The sequence below is a fragment of the Coffea arabica genome, chromosome 9e (assembly GCF_036785885.1).
Source record: "Coffea arabica cultivar ET-39 chromosome 9e, Coffea Arabica ET-39 HiFi, whole genome shotgun sequence".
Lineage (NCBI taxonomy): Eukaryota > Viridiplantae > Streptophyta > Magnoliopsida > Gentianales > Rubiaceae > Coffea > Coffea arabica.
Genome location: NC_092327.1, coordinates 31,464,715 through 31,474,094, shown reverse-complemented (window position 1 = coordinate 31,474,094; position 9,380 = coordinate 31,464,715). Strand labels below are relative to the sequence as shown.

General features: G+C 33.1%; 1 pseudogene; it reads left to right on the top strand.

Moving 5' to 3' along the window:
- Positions 1-604: 604 nt before the first annotated feature.
- On the top strand, positions 605-2,339 carry LOC140014520 (putative germin-like protein 2-1; annotated as a pseudogene).
- Positions 2,340-9,380: the final 7,041 nt, after the last annotated feature.

Genomic DNA, 9,380 nt, shown 5'->3' with positions numbered 1-9,380 from the left:
CAAGCAAATCCCGCCCATCCCGCCCATTTTGCCACCTCTACTCAGAACGCATAAGAAATCTTAACTTGCTGCAGCCACGAAAGGAGGAATCTGTAATCAACACATACAAATAGTTCTGTTGAGCAGCTCAGACAACATTTTTTGTTAAGCAAGTTTTTTGAAACCATGATTAAGTTTGCTTTTTATTTTTTATTTTATTTTTTCATCTTTCTGGCGATTGTTATGTTCATTGTATCGTTAGCTTGACAAAACTTCCTGATCATATAATCCAACGAATAGAACATGCTATTCGTTGGTGGTGTCTTGGAAATCTTACAAGGCACCAAAGCTTCGTAAAGTGGATAATTTGCTTGAACACCTCAAAATGACGGCTCATGGGTCAGGAATTAACATATGGGGAACGCAGGCCCTTCTCGAAATCCACACGTTTATCTTCAAAATATGAAGACTAGACTGAGACAGTCTAAGTGCTGGGACAGCATAGGAATGACTTTATCAACCCCTTCAATCTATAAAACCAGCTCTGCAAGCAGCCAGTTTGCAACTCAAAAATCTGCTTTCCGAATTCATCATTCACTTGATAAACGAGCAATCATCAGATATTATGGCATCATCATATATTCATCTGCTTTGCATCTTCTTCCTCTGTTGTTCTATCGCTTTAGGATCGGACCCAAGCACTCTTCAAGACTTTTGTGTTGCAGATACAAAAAGTCCAAGTTGGATCAAAAGTGAATCCCGTGACCGTTGGTCAAATACCGGGGCTTAACACTCTTGGAATATCTTTGGCTCGTTTGGACTATGCACCTTGGGGCATTAATCCTCCCCATATCATCCACGAGGTACAGAAATTTTGACAGTGATTGAAGGTATTCTCCAGGTTGGTTTTGTCGCATCCAATCCTGGAAATCAATTGTTCACGAAAGTGTTGCAGAAGGGTGATGTGTTTGTATTTCCAAAAGGTCTCACCCATCTTTAGCGAATCCAAAAAAATTCTAATAAAAAAGTATATGAGATAAATTTCATAAAACCAATATGATGGGGAGGCAATTTATATGTGTGGCACAAGAGGAATACTATCAACGATAATATATTACAATAACAAGGCTATCAAATTTCACTTTTCTCGGCCTAAGAATAATAATATAAGACTCTCTATTTATAGATTATATGACTTATAAATAAGTTTTACAATCACAAGAAATTTTCTAATAAAATATTAATTTCTAAATAATATAAATATCATAACTTGACTACAATAGAAATATGAAAATCTTAAATTGACTAAAACACATCTAGATAATAATATGAAAAGTTTCTATTTTTGAGCCTTGATTTAATATGCAAATATTGCCTCCCTTAAATGAAGCTTTATCTTGGATCAGGTTCATCACCATCATGATCAATAATCTTCCTTGCAAATTATATCAACATCACCTTGTACTAGTTCTTCATCTTCAAACACTTTTCTCGTTGCAATAATCCACGCACCTAGATAGAATGTTATTGTCGCACAATTCGATATCAATTTATTAATAATTCACTTTGTGATTTTTATAATCATAATTCAACTAACAAGATTTTTCTTTAATCTCTGTCTCAACCCCGCAATCAATCTTACAATCTCTAAACTAAATTTATGGTCCAATCTTCATCAATTGAATAATACATGATCAACCTTGTGGTCTAATTATTGAATCAACTCATTTCTTTCGGGCAAACCTTGTGCTCCAACTCGCTGACAACTGCAACGTCCATGACTAATTTTGTAATCGGGAGAATTCTTCAATATTCATAGGCACCCTAGGATCAATTTATTGAACCTAGGGCTCTAATATCATATGTAGAATCCAAAAACTTCTAACAAAAAACTATAAGAGATAAATTTCATAAAACCATAAATTAATCACACAGTACAATAACAAGCTATCAAATAGGCTATCAAATTTCACTCTTCTCGACTGACAATAACAATAAGACTCTCTATTTATAAACTAGATCACTTGGTAAATAAAACTTACAACCATAAGAAAATTTCTAATAAAATACTAATTCCTAAATAATAAAAATACCATAACTTAACTTCAATAGTATTAGTAAAATTTTAACTTACAAAAATGCAGCTAAATAATAATATGAAAAATTTCTATTTTTGAGTCTTGATTTAATATGCTAATAGTAATGCTGTCGCCATAGCAGGTCTGGGCAGCCAAAATCCAGGTGTTATCACAATTGCAAATGCTGTTTTTGATTCTAAACCAGCGATCCCAACCGATCCTCTTGCAAAGGTCGTCCAAGTTGATGGGAATATAATTGATCAGATACAGTCCCGATTCTAGATGTCCTTTCCCCACCATTTACCAATAAAATAATTCCTTCCTTAGTTGTCGTAACAATTTGTACACTTCATCTTGTTCTTTATTGTATTGATTCTTTGGATTCTTTGCAGTCATAGAAAATTCTTCCAACTTCGTAATATTGCTTGCTTGTATTTGAGCGATACACATTTTCCTGCTCCATTCTTTGTTATGTGAAGAATAAATAAATGAATTTCATAAATGCTGCTTATTTCTATGTTCTTGATATGTTTTGGTGTAGTTTCGTCAATTTATAGGAGTAATAGATAGCACTGAGACCAATTGAGATATAATCCAGCTCCAAGTACACAAAATTCACAGAAGAATCTAGCCTATCCACTTGGTGATTGGAAGGAGCAACTCTATTTTCTTTGTTCCATTTTTCCTATTTTCAAAACATATCCTTTTTCTGATTACGATCTTTGTGACAATTGTCTAAATTTCAAAACATCTGGTCATTGAACTGATATTTCACATAGAACATTTTTGATGTTTCATTTGTTAGTCTGCTAAATGTGCCTGGAGGAAATTTTTTGAGAAATGGTAGAAATGCCCACTACTGATGGTGACTGTGTCATCTTAATCAAAATAGATCAATAGAATGACTAAAAAAATATGTACTAAAAACTTATTTTAAATGTGCTATTTGTTAGTTACTATTGGTGTTTATGTCGAACATCAAAATTCGCTTATGTAAAGAATGTTTTTATGTGTATATATATATTGGCAGCAAGTTGAGGAAGGTATGGAGGCCTAAATCCCTGAAGGGCCAAATTCCCCTATATAGATGTATTTTCTAGTTTATGTCAAAATTTTATGCACATTCTATACCTAAAAAGCATCATTGTTAGATCAAACAATACTTTATCTTTTACCTTACGAACTTCAAAATCGATTAATTTCTCTACCAATTTTGGTTTCTTGCTCCAATAGCATTTGTATATTTGATGCGCCATACACATATACAGTAAGGTATTAAATGTAGGTAGTTTGTCTTAATTACCTCTAAAAAATAGTTAAATCTTAATTTAATAAACAGTAACGTTGTCACGCTCATTTCTCACATCAAAAAAAGTCTGAAAGTATTGATTGATAGATAATATCTAGGGTAATAGATAACTTATAACTTGTTTTGAATATTTTAAATTCATAAGTAATGCTCAAAAGTTGTTGAACTGATTTAGGACTTGGTGGTGTTGTAGACACATGCTTATTATTGTTTCAAATGATGGATAGGCATATAACAAAAACCTATGTGATAATTAAGTGTAAGAGCATTAGATACATTTGGATTATCAAAGGGGTGTTGTGATAATTAAGTGTAAAGTTGAACATGGAAAAAGTAATTCTAAGAATTGTGAAGGAAATCTAGAAAACCTGAATGAGAAAAAAAGATTAGAGAAACTAAATCAAATGTATAAGCTAGATTATTCATCTTGGGAAAGTATAGCAAGCACTTTTGTCTATGAAAATCAAAATGATTAATCTCCAAAGCCCTTGGTATTTTACAATCTCATAGATGCACGAGGTGGGGTTATTTTCTTGCAATTATTTTTCTATGAGAATAATTTTTCTTGAAATTCCAAAAACACCCTAAAACAATGAACACCATTTTTCCATTAATTATCATGATTCCCTTTTTCTTTTCAGTTGATACTTCTGAGATGGACCTCAGTTATCAAAGATCATCACACAAAAAACTATGAAATTATCATGGTTTGCTGTAGTATGCGAAACTATATTAAAAATTTGCCTTTTCCATAACTCTTCCATTTCCTATCATCCTTTCCATTGCCATCACAAAACCGAGGGTATCATGACCTTTTTTAGGACAACGAGTCAGAAGAGCACAAGACTTTCTTTCTCCTTCCTTTCTTGATTTTGACTTTCTCCTGCGTGAGAATACACTTGATTACCTTGTTCAGAAATATCCACTTTCTTCTTCCTAGATGGTTTCTCTCTAAGATGTGGCTTAGCACTGGAGTTTGCTTTACAGTTGGAAAGAGTTGTGCTACTGGCAACAGATTTCTTATCATGCCCTTTTTCAGTCTTACTCTCTATTGGAATATGCAGCTTTTTTGCAGATTTGTCTTACTCTCTATGCTACTAGGAACTGATAAAATTCAAGAAGAAATCATTGATAAGCTGATTGAAAGTACCTGTACTATGATGATTCATGAAAAATCCAAGGATGGTGGTGATGACAAAATTTGTGAAGAACTATACAAATGTTTTAGAGCTTGTTATATATATCTCATAACAAGCATGTTATGTGTTACATATATATTTTTTTGTATAGGATCAAATATCGTAGAAGGGTGTTTCACTTTGAACTTACAAGAAGATTATTGAATACATCAAAGAAACCATCTTTTAGTTGAAGTTTTGGTGCAAGAAACCCAAAGAAATGGAGTTTGGCGCAAGAAACCAAAAGAAGCGGTATGTTGCAAGGCTGATCTTCAACTCAAAAACCAAAAGAAGAAGTTCATCTTAAGGCCAATCTTCAGTTGTAGAGCTTCTTACAAAAGCTCGTCCAAAACATGGTCTAAAGATTTGAGAAGATAATTCAAAATTTGCACCAAAAGTAGCAAGGAGGAGTGCTGGATTATGCAACTTTTTTGTAGTTCTTTTCTAGATTTCTTTTGGTACGAAAATAATTTAGCTAATTAGTGAATAAATATAGTTAGGATATTTGTTAATAAAAGATCATATTAAATTGTTAACAAATATTTTTGCTAAGATTTTATAAGTGGAACATTATGTTAATTTGTTAGCAAGTATTTTTGTTGAGGTTTTTATGGAGATTTGCTAGTTAAAAATTATGTCAGTTTATTTTAAGTAAACACTATAAATTGTAAGTTGATGAATGAAAAATATAATTTCATTTTTTCAACTCTTAATACAAGTCTTTTATAAACTAATTTTTGCAACACTTTAAGTGTTATGGTCTAAAACTTCCCACCCACTTTTGCTAGCTTTTTGCATTTGTTCCCTTTCTCTTATGTAATTCTATACAGCTTGCTAAGTTCTTCCTCTGGAATTAGAGTAAAAGCGGATATGGCCTTAGCATCTGCAGTCCCATCTTCAACCATTTCTTTAAGCCTTTTGTAAGCCAAGGTGACTGACCAGTAAGTTCTTCCTTGATGATCAACATAAACTGCATCAAGGTACCCTTTGCTCCTTCTTGGTCGATACTGAATGGTCCAACCTGCCTCCTTGAGAATGCGGATGATTCGATTTCTTAGCAACTTTTTTTCTGTGTTGCGTCCCACTACGCCTTCATTCTCGTGATTGCTTTTCTCCACCTGGAGTTCGAGCATGCTAGGTTCCACAGTTAACTCGTATTCGTGATCTCTTGTATTTCCTTCTCCGCGAGTCTGCTTCACACTACCAGTTGAGCCTATTGTCCTGGACCTCAAAATCTTCGACGGCCTAGCTTCCACAGCCAGCTTTTCAGCCCTGTTTCCACCATCTTCGCTAACCTCATTGCCACTAGGATTCTCCAATGTCATCCTTTTCCTTCCTCTGCGGCCCTTGCTGGTTTCCTGCTTGCTTTCACCGGTAATGAAGCCAAGATCAACAGCCACATCTCCACCTATATCAGCATCTCTACTATCTTCCAAAGCTTCATGCGTACTCCTATCCTCCCCATGTTTTGCAACTTTTAAACTCCCTGCCGTAAGGAACTCCAGTTCCGCACCCTCATCAACAGGACCCCCACTCACACCAACACTTACAACTCCAACATGGGCAGCATTGGTACCACATGGCAAAGGTTTAGACTCACTCACTTGCTCAGTGATTAAACCCCCACGCGTTGAAGGAAAATGAGCCTCAGCCTTCCTCACAGAATCCTCAGAATATTCACCACTATTGCTTTTTGAAGTGTTTTCTTCCTTCCCTTCGACCCCCTCTCCTTGTCCAACGTCATCAGCAACAGCATTGTTTGCATCACCAGGTTGTTTGTTTGAATCAAGCATTTCCCTTTCCCCTTTCTGCCAAACATTTGATCTCAAACCCTCCCACATCTCCTTCACGAAACCCTACAAAAGCAAAATCGCACATAAAATCCAAAAGGGTTTTCAAAAAAATTAAAACCAAAAAACAAAAATAAAAACAAGATAGAAAGATGGAAATTGAAAACACTATACTAACATTTTCTAGCAATTCCAATTAAAAACTTCAAGATTTTCTAACTCCTAACAAAAAATTATGGATTACACTAAATTTCCAACCTAAAAAGAGACATAAATCATAAATGTACTGGGGAATCAATTAAAATTTACGCAAAAAAGAATCAAACTTATACCCAAAAACTTACCAATGAAGCAAAGTTCCCCATAAAAGTCAATCAAGACTGAAGGCCTTCTCCTAAAAAGGTCAACCTTTCGATGACCAACTGCGTTTAGAAGTTTAAGAGAAAAAAAATTAAAACATCAAAAAAGGATTTTAGTTTTGGAAGGTTGAAAATAAAGGGTTGTTGGGAACTGGGGAATTGGAGTTCAGAAGGACAAAAATGGGTGTTGTAGTACGTATGGGTCCGAGGTTGAGAAGATGAAATTACTATTCAGGACGTCGGGTATTTCTCGAGCAGTCCTTAGATTGGTGTACAATTTAGGAAAGATGGAGAATAATAGATAAGGCTAATTAAGATGATTCACCAGGGTTACTTTATCTTTAGGACGACGTATACGTCCAAATTTACGCATGTATAAAATTTTGAATTTGTGTCAAAGCTTATCTGTATGTTTCTATTCAAAAATTTAAAGACAAAATCTAGGATCATATGGAAATTGATTAAAATAGATTTTTTTAACACTAATGAATGTATGGTAAGTCAATAACCTAGATATGAGAAATTACTTCAAACCATTTTTTAAATTTTCTTTCCATTTTTGGATAGTCAATTTGAACAAAATTTTTTTTTGGCCTGAACAATAATTAATCAGTCCAAATGACTCTCTGTTATTAGCACATAAATTGGTATCAAGCGTGGATTTATGTTAACTAAAACTAAAAGCCTATTAATAGACTTTGTTATTGCCAATTTTTTATTATTTAGTAAGGTATTACTTAATTAATCACTGAATCAAGGCCTTCTCCTAAAAAAGTCAATCCTTCGATGACCAACTGCGTTTAGAAAATTCAGAGAAAAAAAATTAAAACATCAAAACGGTTTTACTTTTTAGAAGGTTGAAAATAAAGGGTTGTTGGGAATTGGGGAATTGGAGTTCAGAAGGACAAGAAATGGGTGATGTAGTACATATGGGTCCGAGGTTGAGGAGATGAAATTACTATTTAGGACGTCGTGTATTTGTCGAGGAGTCCTTGGACTGGTGTACAATTTTGGGAAAATGGAGAATAATTGATAAGCCTAATTAAGATGATTCACCATGGTTACTTTATCTTTAGGATGTCATATACGTCCAAATCTACACATGTACGAAATTTTGAATTTGTGTCAAAGCTTATCTGTATGTTTCTATTCAAAAATTTAAAGACAAAATCTAGGATCATATGAAAATTGATTAAAATAGATTTTTTTAACACTAATGAATGTATGGTAAGTCAATAACCTAGATATGAGAAATTACTTCAAACCATTTTTTAATTTTCTTTACATTTTTGGATAGTCAGTTTGAACAAAAATTTTTTTTTTCTTGCCTTAACAGTAATTAATCAATCCAAACCTAAGGAATTCATGACTCTCTATTTTTAGCACATAACTTGGTATCAAGCGTAGATTTATGTTAACCAAAATGCACTAAAACCCGGTTAATAGACTTTGTTATTGCTAATTTTTCATTATTTGGTACAACATTGCTTAATTAATCACTGGATTGGTGGCTATACTCCTTTTGTAACTCCAAATGTAAAAGAACATGAAATTTGAATTGCTTGAAAATTCCTAAAGATTAAAGAAGTCACAAGCCTTGGTTGCAACAGTGTTTCGAAAATTGAACCGGACCGGCCGGTTCGACCGGTTGAACCGGCCATGGCACTAGTCCAGTTCTATGTTAGAGTTGACTTTATCAGAAAATTGGTCCGGTTCTATGTTAGAGTTGACTTTTTCCCCCTTTTTTTTTTTTTTTTTTAAAGTTTTGCAAAATGTAGCTACCAAGATTCGAACTCAAGACCTTTGTGATAAAAAACCAATGTAGTAACCATTATACCATCACATTTTATTAGTCTTTTTTGATAACTTATTTATATAAAAGAAACGTCCATCTTTCTTTTCTCCATTTTTCTTACAAAATCTCATTCTCTCATGTCTCATTCTTTTTAATTTTCAACTCTCTCTCTCTCTCCCCTTTTCTTTTGTCACTCCCTTTTTAATCAAACCTCTTTAGTTTTAATTTATTGATGTTTTTTTCCATCTTTTAATTTTGTTTTTGTCCATTAAATTGAAAAAGTTCAAAAAGAATTATTTTTCTTTAATCCTAAAGACTAATTATTTAATGCCACAACCACTCACTTTTATTTCATTTTTTGTTTCTTATCAAGTTTGCCACAACCACAACCACTTCTATTTTGGATTCTCTTGACTTCCTTCAACCTCCAAACTTTCTTTTTTAAATTGCAATCTCTAAATCCCAAAAACATAAAATAAAATTTATGTTCACAATGTCTAAATTCTCATAGACGTGAATTTTGTATAATTTCAAAATATTGTGGTATTTTTGAGTTGGATTTAAGATTATTTTTTGGTAGATATAATTGAAATTGAGATGAAATTTATTTGTTTCAACTTATAATTTAAAAAATATATTTTTGAAAATCCAAGTTATTCAAAAATAGTAAACTTTTCATCATATAAAGTTTTAAATTAGTTCATTGCATGTTTTATTTTGTGCATATATATATTTATATAAATTATTTGTTTAAAAATTCATTGAACCAGGGTTGAACCGGTCCGACCGGCTGAACCTTGATCCGAACATTTCACCTATTCAATTAACTGTCCGAGTTTTAAAACATTGCTTAGCAATAAGGAAAATAGTTGGCTTGAGGGTCCTTTAGCTA